The sequence below is a fragment of the Apodemus sylvaticus genome, chromosome 6, assembly GCF_947179515.1.
Source record: "Apodemus sylvaticus chromosome 6, mApoSyl1.1, whole genome shotgun sequence".
NCBI lineage: Eukaryota > Metazoa > Chordata > Mammalia > Rodentia > Muridae > Apodemus > Apodemus sylvaticus.
Genome location: NC_067477.1, coordinates 116,770,634 through 116,791,481, shown reverse-complemented (window position 1 = coordinate 116,791,481; position 20,848 = coordinate 116,770,634). Strand labels below are relative to the sequence as shown.

At 40.8% G+C, this 20,848-nt stretch overlaps 1 long non-coding RNA gene across 2 annotated transcripts in view; it reads right to left on the bottom strand.

Moving 5' to 3' along the window:
- Positions 1-1,847: 1,847 nt before the first annotated feature.
- The window catches only part of LOC127687557 (uncharacterized), a 39,282-nt gene continuing 20,281 nt past the window's right edge, over positions 1,848-20,848 (bottom strand). Inside the window, exon 4 of one of the 2 annotated variants that reach the window (XR_007978407.1) lies at positions 1,848-4,642. This is a non-coding gene — a long non-coding RNA (uncharacterized LOC127687557). The other variant, XR_007978410.1, reaches the window with a different exon arrangement.

The window sequence follows — 20,848 nt, the reverse complement described above, 5'->3', positions numbered from 1 at the left end:
ACTAAGTGAGGTAACCCAAACTCAAAAGGTGAATCATGGTATGCACTCACTAATAAGTGGATATTAACCTAGAAAACTGGAATACCCAAAACATAATCCACACATCAAATGAGGTACAAGAAGAAAGGAGGAGTGGCCCCTTGTTCTGGAAAAACTCAGTGAAGCAGTATTCAGCAAAACCAGAATGGGGAAGTGGGAAGGGGTGGGTGGGAGGACAGGGGAAGAGAAGGGGGCTTATGGGACTTTCGGGGAGTGGGGGGCTAGAAAAGGGGAAATCATTTGAAATGTAAATAAAAAAATTTTATTGAATAAAAAATAAAAAAAAATAAATAAGGGCAGCTCAAACATGCTAGGAAAAGATATTCAAAGGCAGGGTCCGCATAAGGACAATGCTCTGGAAAACTTCTCAGGGGTCCCATAGAGCCTCAGGTTGAAACTTTTTCTATGTTTTTAAAAAGTGAAGCCCCACAAGACTGGACCGCAATCAGAACAATTCTCGTGGCTGACCCACAGTTAGACATTTTATAAATTCCCACTGATCAGAGTAAAAACACATTTAGTGAATACCTGATGTCTTTACTCGAGACCCTTGGGTCTGTAATAGCTGTGGAGTCAAATGATCTGAAGTAAGTAAAGACTTCAAAACTTTTAAGTAATGAAAGAATCCCCAAACGATGTAACTACCCACCAGAAACGTCCCAATATTCCTTAAAACAGCCGTTCTCAACCTTCCTAATGCTGCTGTGTCCCTTTAGTACAGTTCCTTATATTGTGGTGATCCCAACCTATTATTTTATTTCCACTTAATAACTCTTATTTTGATGTTGTTGTGAATCTTAATGTAAATATCTGATATGTGACTCTCAAAGAAACCATGACCCACGTGTTGAGATTGAGAACCACTGTTTCAAAGGAATGCAATGAGGTTCCCCACTCCAGAACTCACAAGAACCCTGTGTAGCTTATTAGTGACAAGTTACACCAAGAAGCTAAAAATGTGATCCATGACCAGGAATAAGATTCATCAGCAGGAACTGACATAGAAATAAGAGAAACCAGTGACATTGAGCAAACCAGGATATTAAAATTGCAACTACAAAGATTCCCAAGTGAAATATTTAGAGTTAAAAAATATTTTTGAAATGAAAATTACACTAGATGAGAATGAAAGCAGATTAAACACTGTGGGGAAAAAGTTATTTATTTTGTTTCATCTTTACCATATCTCTGGCTCAGAAAGTTACAAAACCTGGCTAAGAAAATACCAAAACTATAATTTAGCATACCATCTCTCTTTAATGATAGAAGCTATCCTCTCCTTAAATCACCACCAACAATGATATATTTTGGTAGCACTTTAAAAAATTAGGTATTTTTGGTGACAGTTCTCATCTAGATAAAGTTCCTCTGGAAATTCAGTTAAGTCATAACACTTAAAATGTAGCGCATCCCATCACCATCCTATTTTTCTAACCTTCAGATTTTTTTCGTATATGAAAAAAACCTAGGGACATAGATAGGAGGGAAGAAAGAGAGGGAGAGATGATGTAATTATAATCTCAAAATAAAAAAAAATTATTTTAAAAGTGACCAAGTTGGGGGTGAGCCGTTGAGTTGAGTTGAGTTGAGTTGAGTTGAGTTGAGTTGAGTTGAGTTGGGGGTGCTCAGCCGTTAAGAGCACTATTCTTGCAGAGGACCTGGATTCCATTCCCATTACCTACATGATGGCTCACAACTACCTGTAAGTCTAGTTCCAGGGGATTCAATGTCCTATAAAGGCCTCTACAGATCCTTCATGCATGTGGTGCACATATGTACATGCAGACAAAACACTCAGGCACATGTAATAAGAATAAATAAGTCTTTAAAATGATCAAATCATAATACACAGAAGGTTAGGTTTGTGTTCTTAAAGTGTTACATGGGACTGAGTGTAAGAATCTTTGTAAAAACAGGACTGATGACTCCCACACTGTGCCTTCCTTTCTACCTGTGTCCATAGCCAGGGTAAAACCCACATACCTTTCAGACTGCCTGTAAGCAGGAACAATGTATTTATAAGCATCCAATCAGAATGCCTAGAGGTCATTAAATGTAACCAGAGAGTAGGGACCAATACACATTTGTCTATATCTGACTCAGCAAGCCCTGAACTGTGTCAGGGATAGAGCGATGGGGTAAAGTAACCTACGAAGACCTCAACCAAGCCACCCATGCTGTCTGACCTTAAGCAATTCACTTAATCCAAGTATCCGGTCCTCAGTTAGCAAAGTGGGGAACACAATTACCTACTTCATCACAGTGCTGATCGGGAGATCGCCCGAGATGATAAACGTTCAAAGGATAGATCATAGGGCTGGCAAGGCCTTAATAAACATTAACTTTAATTGTTCTAATAAAAAGAAAACGCTCTGCACAGCATGAAGATGCTTGTAAACATGAGGGGCTGAGCCTCGCTCTGGGGGCTCTCTGATCAGTCTAAAAGGAGGCACATATTTAGCTATGAGTGAACCTCACCACAGTTGTAGCCTCTACCTGCCTCCTAGAAAGTCCAGACTTTTTCTGCCTGGAACATCCGTTTTCTTTCTATGCCCCCTCCAGAAATTCCATAGTATTACCATGTACACAAGATAAGAATTGGTTTGGATTGCTGGGTTAAGATAAAGTTGCCAGATATCTGGGGGGACTCAGACCTGTAGATGAGCCCAGTGGAATAACCAAAGGCCTGGAGTGACCTGGTAGAGGAGAACTAAGGCCCAGATGCACGGACTAACCTCTGTGAGGCTCAGACCTATGGTAGCAGGCTCAGCAGTGCTCTACCCAGAACCTATGACAGTGACCCTGTTAGACGGGGGAACTTTGCAAATGTAATGAAGTTAAAAATCGACATATGAGAGATCACCCCATATTATAGCATGGACCTTATACCCAAAGATGAGTGCTATTAGAAAAGAAGAGGATAGACCACACCCAAAGACCATGTGAAGACAGCAAGCCTGACATCACATCGAATAGCCCTAGTTGAAGCCATTAGAGAGTGCAAGAGGCAGGTAGACTCCTTCCCAGACTGTGGGAGACGGGTGCAGACACACCTTGATTTCAGCCTTCTGGCCTTCTGACAATATGAAAATAAGACTCTTGTTTAGATTCACTCAACTTTCCTTTTGCTATGGCAGCCTCAAAGTGAATCCACTGAACCCACTCAGGACAGTGCTCTGAGATTAAGGGAACTACCCCCAGCAAGGCAACTAGAGCACACAGAATGATGGATGCTGTGTGGTTAGTTAAATAAATGTGAAAATAAATTACAAGTCCACGGCACACAAGCAAACATGATATGGCAGACTGAGAAGGAACAAGTTAACTGTGAGTAGCCGGCAAGAGATTTGAAACCCAGGGAGAGGTAGCAGAGGGTCCTTGGGAGTCGGCCACTTAAGGGACAGCCAGAGCTTCTATTAGGATTCATTCCACTAGGAGGTGGTGGTGGCACATGCCTTTAATCCCAGAAAAAGTAGGCAGATCTCCAAGTTCAAGGTCAGCCTGGTCTACAGAGTAAGTTCCAGGACAGCCAGGCCTACACAGAGAAACCCTGTCTCGAAAATTAATTAATTAATCAATTAATCAATTAACTAGTTAGTTAAACATATTTATAAAATATCCATTCCACTGGTCTCTTATCACCAAGGTTCCTCTCTCAGAATGTCTGTCTCCCTCACATAGAGGCTATCCTGTGAAACCTTGTCTCAAACAAATGAAAATTTACAAACCCTCTTTTATGGGGAGCAACTTGGTTTTTTTTTTTTAAGTACCTTGTTCTTTCTGATTCCCTGTACTTCTCCTTACCACTCCTTGTCTCTGATACAATGCTTCTTTCGCTTTCCATGCCTAGGTGAGTGGGAGTGGAAAGCAGTGATGGTCTTGGCACCAGAAAACACTAAGTAATCCCATCTTTTCATAGACATAGTCCTCCCAGGATTTAGATGTGTGACAGTTTCTGTGTCAATAGATTCTAAGATTTTTAGAAAAAGCAGACTCTTGGCCACCGTGTAATTTAGAATAGCCCCTTGAGGACTGTGCACAAAGTTGGGATTTACAACTCCGAGCTACAGACAGTGATAATAATTACTGAGGTGGGACTGAAAAGAGAATCAATAGCCCAGATTAACTTCACCCTGTTCCCAACTATGTTCCAAAAGCCTCTTGGATATAATTTGGAAAGGTGTGTTGCATTTTGAGTTAGAAATTGTCCTTTATAGGAATTGTTGGTGCATTTTATACAATGACAAATACAATGATTAATAGCTTCTTAATTTACACATCTCATGGGTCTGGTTGTTGTGAGGTAGGGTGTGAGAGATACACTAAAATGTGCTCCCAGCAGATGGCATTGGCTGTGACTCAGGATTTTTTGCCATGTCTGATGAAGCCAAGCAGGACCTTGGTGTATTTTGGTGGCAGCTGCCATGTGTATTTCTGGGAGGGCCTGAGGGAGCTACTTCTTAGACATGTGGCCTTCACTATATAAAAGATGGGAATGTGGGAACTCATTCTGCCTCTCTTAAGGATTACTGACACCAAGACCAGTACAGTGTTGTGAAGGTTGATCTTCCTCTTGTTTCTTCACACACAGCTCCTGAAGGCCCTAGAATCAACACCCACAGGTCAGTGATGGTCTTTGCATGCTGATAAGATGATTCATAGTTGATACTCATCTGAGCAGCTTCAGGACTGAGGTCAGTTACTGGGAAGAACAAAATGAAATTAGAGAAGGTGGAGTCTTTCTACCCCCTCCCTTCCAATAAAGAATGGATGGAGATTAAGTTGATCATTAAAGGCCAATGACAGGATCAATATGCCTTTGTAATATGCCTCAATAAAAACCCAAGGTCAGGGTTTGGTGTGTTTTGTTCAAGCTAAACATGTATAGAGCAGCGGTTCTCAACCCATGGGTAGCAATGCCTTTGGGGGCTGAAAGACCCTTTCCTATGATCACCTAAGACCAGATATTTACATCACAATTCATAACAGAGGAAAATAACAGCTATTAAATAGCAACAAAATAATTATATGGTTGGGGATCACCACAACATGAGGACCTGTGTTAAAGGTTTGCGACATTAGGAAATTTGAGAACCATTGAATGTAGAGGTTCCTGGAGGCTGTTGCATCTGAAAAGGGTATTGTTCTGTTCTTTCATTACTATAATCAAATAGTTGATAAAGCAATTTAAGGGAGGAAGGATTTATTTTCTCTTAAATCTAATTACTGCAGGGAAGGAATGGCGTCAGGAACATGAAGTAGCTAATCGCAAAGCAGCCACAGTCAGCAAGTAGAAATGAATTTTCTCCCTTTCCTTCTGTCTGGGACCCCAACTTCACACTTAGGATGGCCTGGAAACTGCTTCACAGATAATGCCCAGAGGTCTGATTTATAAAGCAGTGTTTCCCAGAGTGTTGTGAGTTGCACTAGGTAATTAACAGAATGAGGAAGGGACAAGAAAAGCCTGACGAATAGCCTGTGGGTCAGAAGCACACATTACAGATGAAAACCTGGAGCTAGAATCTTAAATGAGGGTTAATCTTCCAGGATTAAGCTCCCAGCCTGTGGGATCTGACATTGTCTCCCAGATCTAGACTGAACCAGAGGGCACTTAGCACCCACTGGAGCTGCCTGCTGTCATTCCTGAAGGGGCAATGGTCTCTTACAATCTGTAAGAGTACCCTGGATCTACAGGCCTAAGAAAAGAAGGCTGCAAGCAGGTTGAAGAAAAACCTAGACACTCCCCAAAACACACTTTATCTTACAAGGCCCAAAGCAGACTGGCTGTTGTCATGATTTTCAGGTCACACATTAGCAAAACTTCACTTCCCAACCTATCAAAAGAGTAACCTCTATCAGGAAGCCAAGTTATTTCCGCCCTATAATATAGATCACATATTAACTAAGCCTGCTTCCTTTCTATGCAGGACCTTGCCTTCCCTCAGAAACCTTTAAGAAACTTGTGTCTCAGTGCCATGCAGGCCTGGATGGGCAAACCTCACCTAAGATGATCGCTGCCCAGTGCCAGTTGGCACAGGTAGGGCATAGCACTCCTGAGACAACTCCAAACACTCAGACACCCCAGGATCACTAGGATGAGCTAAGTAGTGAAGAGAAAGAAGAGAAAGAGAAGCAGAAGAATGCAAGCTCAATGAAGAGAGATAGAACTGAGACTAGTGAGGAACAGCCTGGGGTAAGTAGCCAGTGATGAGGCCATGGCGTTGGCCAACCCCAACCCCTTTTAGTGAACTGCTGAAGCCCATGCAGGGGCTGGTCCTGAAGACCCAAAGCAGTAGGATCTCCATGGCACAGGGCAACAGCAGGGTATCTGAGAAGAGTCCTGGTGAGGATCTAGTACTGAGAGTGTAGCAGAAGCCAAAGGTCTTGGAAACAAGCCAATGACTCATTGCAATGAACATTTGCAAGTAAAGATGTGCAGACAAAAGTGTGTATTGTGGACACATGGTGACATACTACAGTTTCCACAGGGAGAATTTTTTTCTTTTGGTTCGGGGAGGTTGCAAGGGCAGAGAGCTGGTACCAAAAGTAGGGGAGATGAGTGGGACTGGTGTGCATGATATGAAACGTACAAAGAATCAGCAAAATGTTAAAATTTTAAAAGGCGTAGGTATCTTGTTTTGTCTGGTGGGACTGATACTATTTCAGACCCCCACCACACTATAGTGTCTGTCTGCTTGCCAGAGTGAGCAAGCTTTTGCCTGAAGGATGATCCAATGAAGTTCCTGTCTCAGAAATCCCCTAGTCTCTTCTCTCTCCACAAGAATCTAATAAGCAGCAGTCTAGTAGGGCTTCAGCGTCCGGTTGGGAAACCTGCAGAGAGCCCCTCATCAAGTCTTTCTACCTGAATGTTCTGTCTGCTTCAGAAAGATGACTGCAGAGATACATAACAGATGTTGGCTTTGGCCCCCAGTGTCTTTGAATGGTCTCTGCTGCTCCTAAGAGTGGAGAGTTGGCTCACACACTTTCTGGGGCAAACAGATAGGAATTGAGAAGATAAAAATGTGAAAAAGACCAGATGGGCTCTCTGGGTTCTTGTCTCAGGGAATAAGGTTTTTGATACCTACTTAAACCCTAGAGGCTCCTGCATGGCATTTGGGACCTTATAGCTAAAGCTCATACAAAGAGAGGGATCTCCACAGCCAGATGTTATATAGAAATTGGAGGTCTTCATCAGGTCCCTTCCTTCAGAGACCTGGAGACCCTGTGGGAGAAGGGAGATAAAGATTGCAAGAGTCAGAGGGCACAGAGGACACCAGGAGAACATGGCCCACCAAATCAACTAAGGGCTCACATGGGCTCACAGAGACTGAAATGGCAATCACAGGGCCTGCATAGGTCTGCACTAAGTCCTCTTGTGTATGTGTTATAGCTGCTAGCTAGCATTGTGGTTTTGAGGAAACTCTTAATAGTGGGAGTAGGTATGTCTCTGACTCTTTTGACTGCTCATGGGACTCTTCTTCCTATTGGGTTGCTGTGTACATTCTTGATAAGAGAGTTTCTGCCTTGTGTTATTGTATCTTGTTTTGTCCTGTTTGGCTGTCATCTCTTGATGGCCTGTTCTTTTCTGAAGAGGAAATGATTTGGGAGAACTCATCTGGTGGAATGGAACTGGAAGAAGGGGAGCTGAGAAGAGCAGAGGGAAGATAAAACTGTGATCAAGATGTATTGTTTGAGAGAATAATCTATTTTCAATACAAATTTTTAAAATAGAGGTAGGAGGACTCTTGCCTCAGGGCTGGTCCTAGATACCTGCATGACACAACGTTACAAGATCAGTTCTGCTTATCAGAGAGTCAGAGAACAGAAGCCAGAAACAAAGGCTTGCTCAGCTGGACTCAGAGTCAATGTGCTGCTCAAGGGCACCCGATGGCTTGTCCCTCCTCACAGGACACACGGTGATCTTGTCCCTCTTCACAGGACACACAAACTCTGACAAGTCCAACTGATACCACTTGACTTTCCTTCCTTTCTTCTACAGTGAAGCAGCTGTCTTGGGACCATTAGTACAAAAACCACATGTTAGAACAAACCTGGATCTTGATGGCTCGCTCCTGATCAAATGCACCAGCTGTACACCTCTGCTGTGACTTAGCATGTAAGGACAAACTATTTCCTAACTGGAGTCTCTGTAACTCTTCCAACTGAGACATAACAACATGTAGAATTCAGCATGCCTCTTGGGGGCAATGGACACCTCTTGTGAAATTTTGTCAAGAGCTTCATTCCAGCTCTCTACAACTCAAGCAGGACCCAGCAACTCCAATATTCTAGCAAATCCTTAAATATTCTGCACCTACTTTTGTATAGCTACAGTTGAATAAACCAATGTTTTCATAGCCTCTATTATTTACCTTTTGGTGTACTTACGATAGAAAAAAATGAAGTTAGGAGAGTTCTTACAAGGAATCTAATATAATATTTTTTAAAAAAACAAGAGTGGAATTCTTTCATCAAATGAAATCCTACAGTGTTAGGATTCTGTCTGAGCTCTACCCCACAGTTACCTGGCAACAGCCAGGTAGGCCTGGACTACTATAAAAGGGCTGCTCAGCCCCTCCTCTCTCTCTTACTCCCTCTTACTTCTCTTACCTCTTATCTCTCTTACCTCTCTCACTCTCAGCTTCTCTCTTGCCCCTCTTGGGCTCTCCTCCCCTCCCCCTCTCTCCACGTGGTCATGGCAGGCCTCTGCTTCTCTACTCTCTCCCTCTCTCTGCCTTTCTCTGTCTCTGCTACCCCTTTAACTCCCATCCCATGCCTTGACTAAACTCTATTCTATACTATGTCGGTATGTGTCTGGTCCCTGGGGGGGGGGGGGGAATGGGATGACTCGGCATGGGCCCACTGGGGCATCTGTCCCCTTCCCTACACTGCCCTATACCATATTCTCTAAACCTCTTTCTCTTTTTATGATCACAACATACAGAGATACAAGGATCGAATCTTGAGTCTATTGGTTGGGTTACAATGCCTTTTAGAAAGGTTTCTCAATTTGTTGTTCAAAAAATTACCAGTTTTACAATGATATAGTTAGCAGGACAATATTCCAATGCATTTAGAAAGGAGTTGGTCACTGTAAAGTAGATAGAGATAAATATATAGCTGATAATAAAAGGTTAGCTGCACGGCTTTATGTGCCAACTGTAATAACTTTGGAAACAAGAGAATGACTTCTTGCTTAGTTAGTTATGAATTGACTTGTTTCCAAAAAGCAAATATTTAGTATAGAAATATTGGAAAAGAAGAGGATATTAAAAATGACTCCTATCTCAATGTTTTGTTATTAGAGAGAAATTTTTTACATTTTATTTTATTTTTTAATGAAAGTGATATGCAATATGTGTTTTAGTCCAGTTTTCATTTTGACAATGACTAATGAATACTTTCCTTTGTCAATAAATTGAATATGCAGAAGCATATTTAATTATTGTAAAACATACTATACTATTTCAATACTACTTCTGGATTTTCATGATTCTTCAAGTTCCCATTACTCTAATCATTGCCAGAATTACTACATTATAAATCCTAGAAAATGTCTAAGTTAGGAAAAGAATTAAAATTGTTAGCCTAAACAATGGGCTGTACTAAAATAAATTGAGCAACATTTTACTTTGTAAGAAAGGTATTAAAAACATTTTCTTAGAGCTTGAGAGATGGCTCAGTGGGTAAAGCACTCCCTGGAAGCGTGAGGACCTGAGAAGGGATCTCCGGAACCCACATAAAAGCCAATATACAACCATAACCTTAGTGCTGGGGCCCAGCTAAATCCAGGAGCTTGCTAGTCAGCCACACTTGCTGAAGAGAAGACTCCAGGTTAGTAAGAAGCCATGTCTTAAATATAATGTGGATAAGAACAGAGGAAGACAGTCAACATTGACCTCTGACCTCCATAAGCACACGCATGCATACAGGTACATGCATGCCTCCCCTACACACACACACACATGCACACACACAATCACACACATAATCACACACACACACACACAAGCACACACACATATGGAAGGGTGTAGATATTTTAAGAATAGCAATTACTACCATTCGTAGCTTCAGTTGTAAATCTTAGCCAAATCAATAAGAAAAAATAAATAAGCACACAAGAAAGCAAGGAATCTATTCTTCACAGAAGAGATTATTCTACGTGTAGAACATCTAAGAAAATGGAAGGGGGCTATAGGAAATAACAATTTTTAAAAGTCAGCGAGTGCAAGGCAATTATACTAGACTCAGTAGAACTCAACAGTGTTCTTCATAATAACAACAACTAAATAGAACTGTAATTTAAAAAACTATTAAGAATAATTCAGGTTACTGGTAGGCATAATTTACATCATTAATTAAGACAAAGGAATCAGAAAGTCTATGAACAAAATAATTATTTCAAATGCAATCATTAAAAATACATTAAACAATCACTGGGGAAGCTGTGTCTGTTCCATACCCCTCTCATTAGCACGCTTGTGGGCATGTGCATATGGGAAGACACACACACACACACACACACACATACACACACACACAATGGAAAGAAAATACATTTAAATAATATTTTATACTTGTCTATATTTTTCTGAATTCTCTAGTATGCATCTTTTATCATGAATAAAAATGTTTTATAAAATACAATACTGATAAAGCAAGCCCACATTTACATGAGGCCAAGATGGACAACCGACTTGCAAGGTTCGGGGACTTTTAGAGTGATTGCAACGTGCTCTTTTATGCCGTGATTGCAATGGTTCTAGTTTCATTCTGTTGTTATGATAAGAACACTTTGATGAAGCCATGCATGGTGGCACACACCTCTAATCATAGCATTTGGGAGGCTGAGGCAGGCAGATCTCTGTGAGTTTGAGGCCAGCCTCATCTACACAGTGAATTCCAAGACAGCCAGGAACCTGTCCCAAAGAAAACACAAGAAAAAAAAAGTCAAAAAAAAACCTCTCTGATCAAAAGCAATTTAGGGGGAAAGAGGGTTTGTTTCGTTTTACAACCCGATGTCACAGTCTGTCACTGTGTGGAAATCAAGGCAGGAACCTGGAGTCAGGAACCAAAGGAACACTGCTAGATTCACATTGAATTCTTAAAGTCAATTTAGTAAAAGCAAGGAACCATTCCAACTCCTATCCTTGGGCATTATCCTGTTTTGAATTACAATAACAGCAAAGCTACTGGATTTCCTGTGTGGTGGAGATGTTTCTTCAACCATGTCCTCTGAAACACTTGAGAACTGTGGGTTCCACTTTAAAACCAGAAAGATATAGATGTTGCAAAGGAGAACTGAATTTCTGAATCTCAACAGAATAGAAAAACAAAACTAACTTCAGGAGACTTAATACCTATCTCAGTGTTCAGCTCAATTACATTTTCACTGAAAACCTACCTACACACCAGAAACTGTGCCTTGCATTGGGCACATACACCTGCAAGGGTAAAATGTCGGGTCTCTGGAAAGGAAGGAAAGGAAGGAAGTCCCACCCCCTTCCTTCCGAGTGCTATAGTCATGCAGAAGCCTATTTGGGATGATGGATTTCCAGAGGCACCTGGCCTCTTGCCACAAGCTACTACAATGTCCAGGGTGGAACTGGAGTAGAAACCCAGCCTCCTTGTGCAACAGCTCTGTCTGTACAACATGATGCTCTACATTGAGAAAATGATCAATTCTCTGCTCTTGACAGAACAAAACAGAAAGACTGATTGTTGGTGCTGCCTTATCTATCCTGCCTCTCGTATAAGCAATGCACAGTGGTCACAGAGTGTTAGACCTGGACTGTGAAAACCCTCTTGTGCGTAAGAGAGTAAGCAATCTCTCAGTCTGAGCTGAGGGGCCAGCGTGTACCTTACTTACTGTTTTATTCAGTTATTTTCCTGGTGCTATGATAGAACACTGACCAAAAGCAATTGGAGGACAAAATGGTTTGTTTAATGTTACACTTCCTAGGGGCTGTCCTCCTCTCAAACATCATGGGGCTCTGAGGCAGGACCCTGGAGGCAGGACCTGAAACTGAGACCATGGGGGAACAGTGTTTATTTGATCATTTTCCATCACTTACTCATACAGCTTTTTTTTATTGGTTATTTTACTAATTTACAGTTCAAATTTTGTCCCCCTTCCCAGTCTCTCCTCCACAACCCCCCCATCCAATCCCCCCTCCCCTTTATCTCTAAGAGGATTCTACTCCACTCACTCCCCACTCATAGCTCTAGCATCTCCCTACCCTGGGGCATCAAGCTTCCACAGAATCAAGGGCCTCCCCTCCCATTGATGTCAGATATGGCAATCCTCTGCTACATATCTACCTGGAGCCATGGACCCATCCATGTACACTCTTTGATTTAGTCCCTGGGAGCTCTGGTAAGTCCAATTAGTTGATATTGTTGTTCTTCCTATGGGGTTGCAATCCCCTTCAGCTCCTTCAGTCCATCTGCTAACTCTTCCATTTGGGTCCCTGGGCTCAGTCCAATGGTTGTTTGTAAGTATCTGCATCTACATTAGTAAGGTACTAGCAGGGCCTCTAAGAGGACAGCTATACTAGGCTCCTGTCTGCAAGAGCACTTCTTGGCATCAGCAATAGTGTCTGGGTTTGGTGTCTGCAGATGGGATGGATCCCTAGGTGGGACAGTCTCTGCTCCATTTCTTGTCCCTGCACTTCCTTTAGACAGAAACAATTCTGGTTTAAAATTTTTTGAGATGGGTAGGTGCCCCCATCCCTCAATTGGGGGCCATGCCTATCTACTGGACCATGTGGTATTAGTGCAGAGAATGACAATGAAATAGATAAATGAAATAGAATTGAAGACCCAGAAATAAACCCACACACCTATGTTCACTTGATCTTTGACAAAGAAGCCAAAAACATCCAGTGGAAAAAAGATATTTTCAACAAATGATGCTGATTCAACTGGTGGTTGGCATATAGAAGAATGTAAATTGATCTATTTTTTTCTCCTTGTACAAAGCTCAAGTCCAAGTAGATCAAGGAAAGGATCTACATATAAAACTCCACATAAAAAAATCAGATATGCTTAATCTAATAGAAGAGAAAATGGGAGTGTGCCTCAAACACAGCGGCACAGGGGGAAATTTCCTGAACCAATGACTCAGGCTCTAAGATCAACAACTGACAAATAGGACCTCATAAAATTGAAAAGCTTTTGTAAGGCAATAGGACAAAATAGCAACCTGCAGATTGGGAAAAGATCTTTACCAACCCTACATCCAACAGAGGGCAGGCAAATGGATGGAACTAGAAAATATCATCCTGAGTGAGGTAATCCAGACACAAAAGGACACACATGGTATGTTCTCACTAATAACTAGATATTAGCCTGAGAGCTCAGAATATCTATGATATAACTCACAGACTATATGAACCTTAACAAGAAGGAAAACCAAAGTGTGAATGCTTCAATCATACTTAGAAGGAGGAACAAAAGAGTCATGGGAGGTAGAGGGAAGGAGGGACTTAGGAAAGAGAGAGGAGAGGGAGGGAAAAGGGGGCCAGGATCAGGGATGGGAAGAGACAGGAGAGAAGTCCAGAGGGTCAGAAAAATGAATAGAAATATGTAGCAGTGAATGGGTGGGAATGGGGGTGGCAGGGGCGGGAGAGGGGGAGGAAACCACTAGAAAGTCCCAGATGCCAGGGAAGCTAGAGGTTCCCAGGATCCAACAGGGACAACAGTAGCCAAAATACCCAACAAAGGGGAGATAGAACCTGTAGAGGCTCATACTACTTTTTAAAATGACCAATGACCACCTGCCCAGGGATGGTACCGCCTCCAATGGGCCGGGTCCTCCTATGTCAATCACTAATCAAGAAAATGCACTGAAGTCTTGCCTGCAGGCAACCCAATGTAGGCATTTTTTCAGCTGAGGTTCCTTCTAGGGGGTCACCTAGCTGTGTCAATCTGACAAAAGAACCGCTAAGCAGGACTACCTACTTTCAAGACTCAGAAGAGATGACCATGTGAAAGGTCTCAAAAAACAAAAACAAAACAAACAAACAAACAAAAAAAACCCTTCGAGTAAGACTTGACTATAAATTGTGGGCCAAATCTGGCTGAATCCCTGCTCTAGTTTAACAAACACAGCTACAGGTGCCTATTTACTTTTGTCCATAGTTGCCGTGGCAAGACAACTGAAGTGAATAGATGCCGTGGAGACCGTGCAGCTCACAAGCTGAAACTATGTCTTATGTAGGCCAGTGTGAAGTTCATTGAGCCTCCTGCAAGGCAAGGCTTCTTGTTTGGGAGCTCAGGGCACCTTTCCATCAGGAAAATTCTATGTAACCCTGGATAAAATCAGATACCTGCCAACTACCATAGAGCAATTTATTTTAAAATAGTTTTTGGTGTGCATATATTTTATCATTTGTTAAGGGTGAAGGCAAAATTGCACTAGAACAAGACACACACACACTTGCTAGTTGACTATCTCATGCTATAGAGTAGGGAACATCCTCAGCACTCCTCAGAGTTAAATGGTACTTAGGTTTTATAATCTGTAAAGCTGAAACTGCTGCTTTGCTTTTCTTCAAAAGATTTATTTTATTTTTATCTCTCTCTCTCTCTCTCTCTCTCTCTCTCTCTCTGTGTGTGTGTGTGTGTGTGTGTGTGTGTGTGTGTGCGCGCGTGTGTGTGGTATTGTGTGCATATGTCTCTGTCTGGGTATGTCTGTATATGTGTCTGTGTCTATGTCTCTCTCTATGTATGAGATCATATGTATCACTGAGTGTATGTCTGTCTCTGTGTGTCTGTGTACATATATGTGTTTGTGTGTGTGAGAGAGAGAGACAGACAGAGAGACAGAGAGAGAGAGGCCAGTACAAGGGCCCTCTGGAGTTACAGATACATATTTTTTTAATTATACTTTTTTTAATATATATTTCTATTTTCTATATTCTTTGTTTACAATCCAAAACCTTTCCTCTTTCCCAGTTCCCCCCTCCCCATATGCCCCATAAGTCCTCTTCTCTCCATCCATTCTCCTGTCTTTCCCCCTCCCTTTTCTCTGTCCTGATACTCCCCTACAATGCTGGATCAAGCCTTTCCAGGAGTAGGGCCCTCTTCTTCCTTCTTCATGTGAATCATTTGATATGCTAATTGTATCTTCAGTATTCAAAGTTTCAGGGCTAATAAATATCCACTTATCAATGATTGCATTCCATGTGTATTCTTTTGTGATTGCGTTACCTCGCTTAGGATGATATTTTCCAGTTCCATCCATTTGCCTAAAAAATTCATGAATTCATTGTTTTTAATTGCTGAATAGTACTCCATTGTGAATATATACCACATTTTCTGTATCCATTCCTCCATTGAGGGATATCTGGGTTCTTTCCAGCTTCTGGCTATTATAAATAAGGCTGTTATGAACATAGTGGAGCATGTGCCCTTATTGCATGCTGGGAAATCCTCTAGGTATATGCCCAGGACAGGTATAGTAGGGTCCTCCGAAAGTGTCATGTCCAGTTTTCTTAGGAACCTCTAGACTGATTTCCATAGTGGTTGTACCATCTTACAATCCCACCAGCAGTGAAGGAGTGTTCCTCTTTCTCTACATCCTCACCAACATCTGCTGTCTCCTGAGTTTTTAACCTTAGGCATTCTGACTGGTGTGAGGTGAAATCTCAGGGTTGTTTTGATTTGCATTTCCCTAATGGATAATGATGTTGAACATTTCTTAAGGTGCTTCTAATCCCTCCAAATTTCTTCAGGTGAAAATTCTTTGTTTAGGTCTGTACCCCATTTTTTAACAGGGTTATTTGGTTCCCTGGGGTCTAACTTCTTGAGTTCTTTGTATATATTGGATATTAGCCCTCTATCGGATGTAGGGTTGGTGAAGATCTTTTTCCAATTTGTTGGTTGCCGTTTTGTCCTTTTTACAGTTTCCTTTGCCTTACAGAAACTTTGTAATTTTATGAGATCCCACTTGTCAATTCTTGATCTTAGAGCATAAGCTATTGGTGTTCTGTTCAGGGACTTTTCCCCTGTGCCTATGTCCTCAAGGATTTTCCCCAGTTTCTTTTCTATTAGTTTCAGTGTGACTGGTTTTATGTGGAGGTCCTTGATCCACTTGGAGTTGAGCTTAGTACAAGGAGATAAGAATGGATCAATTCGAATTCTCCTGCATGCTGACCTCCACATAAAACCAGCACCATTTGTTGAAAAGGCTATCTTTTTTCCACTGAATGTTTTCAGCTCCTTTGTCAAAGATCAAGTGACCATAGGTGTGTGGATTCATTTCTGGGTCTTCAATTCTATTCCACTGGTCCACTTGCCTGTCACTGTGCCAATACCATGCAGTTTTTAACACTATTGCTCTATAGTATTGCTTGAGGTCTAGGATACTAATTCCCCAAGAAGTTCTTTTACTGTGGAGAATAGTTTTAGCTATCCTGGGTTTTTTGTTATTCCAGATAAATTTGAGAATTGCTTTTTCTAACTCTGTGAAGAACTGAGTTGGGATTTTGATGGGGATTGCATTGAATCTATATATTGCTTTTGGCAAGATGGCCATTTTAACTATATTAATTCTGCCAATCCACAAGCATGGAAGATTTTTCCATTTTCTGAGGTCCCCTTCCATTTCCTTCTTCAGTGACCTGAAGTTCTTGTCGTATAGATCTTTCACTTGTTTGGTTAGAGTCAAACCAAGATACTTCATATTGTTTGTGGCTATTGTGAAGGGTGTCATTTCCCTAACTTCCTTCTCAGCCTGCTTATCCTTTGAGTATAGGAAGGCAACTGGTTTGCTTGAGTTGATTTTATAACCTGCCACTTTGCTGAAGTTGTTTATCAGCTGTAGGAGTTCTCTGGTGGAGTTTTTTGGGTTGCTTCAGTATACTATCATGTCATCTGCAAATAGGGATAATTTTACTTCTTCCTTTCCAATTTGTATCCCTTTGACCTCCTTATGTTGTCTAATTGCTCTAGCTAGAACTTCAAGTACTATTCCTTAATGTGTCTTAACAACAATGGACTCAATTCCCCAATAAAATACATAGTCTAACGGACTGGATACGTAAACAGGATCCTATATTTTGCTGCATACAGGAAACACACCTCAGTGTCAAAGACAAACACTACCTTAGAGTAAAAGACTGGAAGACAATTTTACAAGCAAATGGTCTCAGGAAAGAAGCTGGATATCAGATAAAATATCAGATAAAATTGACTTTCAACCTAAAGTCATCAAAAGAGACACTGAGGGACACTTCTTGCTGGTCAAAGGAAAAACACACCAAGAAGAACTCTCAATCCTGAATATCTATGCTTCAAATGCAAAGACACCCTCATTCATAAAAGAAACTTTACTAAAGCTCAAAGCACACATTGTACCTAACACAATAATTGTGGGTGACTTCAACACTGCACTTTCCTCAATGGACCAATCAGGAAAACAAAAACTAAATAGGGACACGGTGAAACTAGTTGAAGCTTTGGATCAATTAGATTTAACAGATATATATATAGAACATTTCACCCTAAAGCAAAAGAATATACCTTTTTCTCAGCACCTCATGGTACCTTCTCCAAAATCAACCATATAACTGGTCACAAGACAGACCTCAACAAATATAAGAAAATCGAAATAATCCCATGCCTCCTATCAGATCACCATGGAGTAAAAGTGGTCTTCAATAGCAACAAAAACAACAGAAAGCCCACATACACATGGAAACTGAACAATATTCAATGATACCTTGGTCAAGGAAGAAATAAAGAAAGAAATCAAAGACTTTTTAGAATTTAATGAAAATGAAGATACAACATACCCAAATCTGTGGGACACAATGAAAGCAGTGCTAAGAGGAAAACTCATAGCCCTGAGTGCCTCCAAAAAGAAAATGGAGAGAGCATACACTAGCAGCTTAATGACACACCTGAAAGTCCTAGAGCAAAAAGAAGCAAATTCACCCAGGAGGAGTAGAAGGCAGGAAATCATCAAACTCAGGGCTGAAATCAATCAAGTAGAAACTAAGAGAACCATACAAAGAATCAACAAAACCAGGAGCTGGTTCTTTGAGAAAATCAACAAGATAGATAAACCCTTAGCCAGACTAACCAAAGGGCACAGAGACAGTATCCAGATTAACAAACTTAGAAATGAAAAGGGAGATATAACAACAGAAACTGAGGAAATTCAAAAAATCATCAGATCTTACTACCAAAGCCTATACTCAACACAACTGGATAATCTGGAGGAAATGGACAATTTCCTAGACAGATACCAAACACCAAAATTAAATCAGGATCAAATAGATCATCTAAACAGGCCCATAACCCCTTAAAAAAATAAAAAAGGTCATAGAAAGTCTCCGAACCAAAAAAAAAAAAAAGCACGGGACCAGATAGCTTCAGTGCAGAATTCTATCAGACCTTCAAAGAAGACCTAACATCAATACTCTTCAAACTGCTCCACAAAATAGAAACAGAAGGAACACTACTCAACTCGTTCTACGAAGCCACAATTATACTGATACCAAAACTACACAAAGATCCAACAAAGAAAGAGAACTTCAGGCCAATTTCCCTTATGAATATTGATGCAAAAATACTCAATAAAATTCTTGCCAACCGAATCCAAGAACACATAAAAAACAATTATCCACCCACTATCAAGTGGGCTTCATCCCAGGGATGCTGGGATGGGTCAATATAAGGAAATCCATCAATGCAATCCACTACATAAACAAACTCAAAGAAAAAAACATATAACCATTTCATTAGATGCTGAAAAAGCATTTGACAAAATTCAGCATCCTTTCATGCTAAAAGTCTTGGAAAGAACAGGAATTCAAGGCCCATACCTAAACATAGTTAAAGCAATATACAGCAAACCAGTAACCAGCATCAAACTAAATGGAAAGAAACTTGAAGCAATCCCACTAAAATCAGGGACTAGACAAGGCTGCCCTCTCTCTCCATATCTTTTCAATACAGATACTTATGAACTACCCAAGGTGGGTGCTAGAAATTGAACTTGGGTCCTTTATAAGAACAATGCATGTTCTTAATTTTTGAACCATCTCTGCACTCCTTAGAATGCTGTTTTCTAAAAATACATACTACGAAATATATTCAGAGCCAGTTCAGAAATTGTTGGAAATTTTATTCTAATGTTGAGCCAAATTTAATTTCATAAGACTCAAGTCAACAACTAAACAATAGCTTTTAAGATTACCAAATATTGTAATACAACCCAGGACAAAGATACGTGAATCTGGTAGTTAAGGCTGAGAAATGATGGGGGGAAATATTAAAAGTCCTTGCTGTTCATAATGTTAAACCATTCTTCTATAAGAGAAGAAACCCTTGGATGTGCAGTGAAACGTCACAACCATAGCATGCAGCAGTCTGGAATTTGTGCCTACATATTCCAGGAAGTGTTTGTTGGTATAGCCCCAATGGCATGTACCATGTGTTGGCAAAGGACACATGTGTGTTCAAAGCCAAGGCTACACAGCATGTGAGTTCAGGGTGGCCAGAATACCTTGGGTTCCTTACACATTAATTTTTAATAATTTTTAGTTATTAAAGATTATGAGACATTTTTGGCTGCCTAATTCCTCATGACCCCACTAATGACTTACATGACCTCACATGTGGATTGTGACAAAGTTCTTTCTGTGTCTGTGGGCAGACTTCAAGCAGAACCTCACAGACTAAGATATGGTTGACCAAATCCATCATTAAGAATTTAGCTTAACACAAGAGGTTTTTTTTCTAATCTCTAATGGATATATTGACCTTTAATAGACTTTTGACTTTTTAGTTACAGTCACATTTCTAGGCAAATGTGGCCTGCTAATTCACTTAGCAAAGTTTGATCGCTATTCAGTTTTAGCTGCAGTGCAAGGACACATTCCTGGGTAGTTTCAGGCATTTCTGTAGTTAGTTGGTTTGACTAGGAAAACCCATCTCTCTATATGTCTGTTAGAACCAGTCCACAGGTATGGGAATAGTTGTGTCAAATCAGTGGCTTAAAAAGCTTTAAGGTTTTTTCCTCTCTCTAAACATCTGTTTACATTCTCTGTGATGTGTGCATTCACACAGAAGACTCTAAGCACACATCTTCATTAGATCAGACATCTGCCTTCCGGGAAGCAGTGAGGGATGTGACCCAACTTCCAGCTCTTGAAGACAAGGACACTATCTGTCCTTCCCTTGATTGTGCAGAGCCACGGGGCATTGTACCATGAGCAAACAGATGCTTGATGAATGTTCACTGATTGAATGGATGAAGTCATAGGTGATTCTTCATTAGTAAGATGTGTAGTGATAAATGATAGATAGATAGATAGATAGATAGATAGATAGATAGATGAACAAACAAACAAATAAATAAAGCAAGCCTGCCTTCCCCTCCTATTGAGTAGCTGAAATGAGATAAAGGAACTCTACCTCCTACTCTAGTGTTCTGATCATATCCCTAAGGAATGATGGGTAAAGAGGCCCACTTCGCCCTTCCCACTTTGTGCTCCATTAACTTCCTGGCTTGCCTTAAGGATCCTTCAAATGAGAGAGGGGACCCAAGATGAAGTACCCCAAGGAGGTAAAATCAAGGAAAGAACTCTCCAAAAAAAGCCATTTGCCATGAGAGTAGTTCCAGTAAAAACTTCCTAATCCTGTGGTGCTTCAATACAGTTCCTCATGTTGTGGTGACCCCCAATCATAATATTAGTTTTATCATTATTTCATAACTGTAATTTTGTTACTCTTATGAATTGTAACATAAATATTTGATGTGCAGGATATCTGATATGCGACTCTTGCAAGAGGT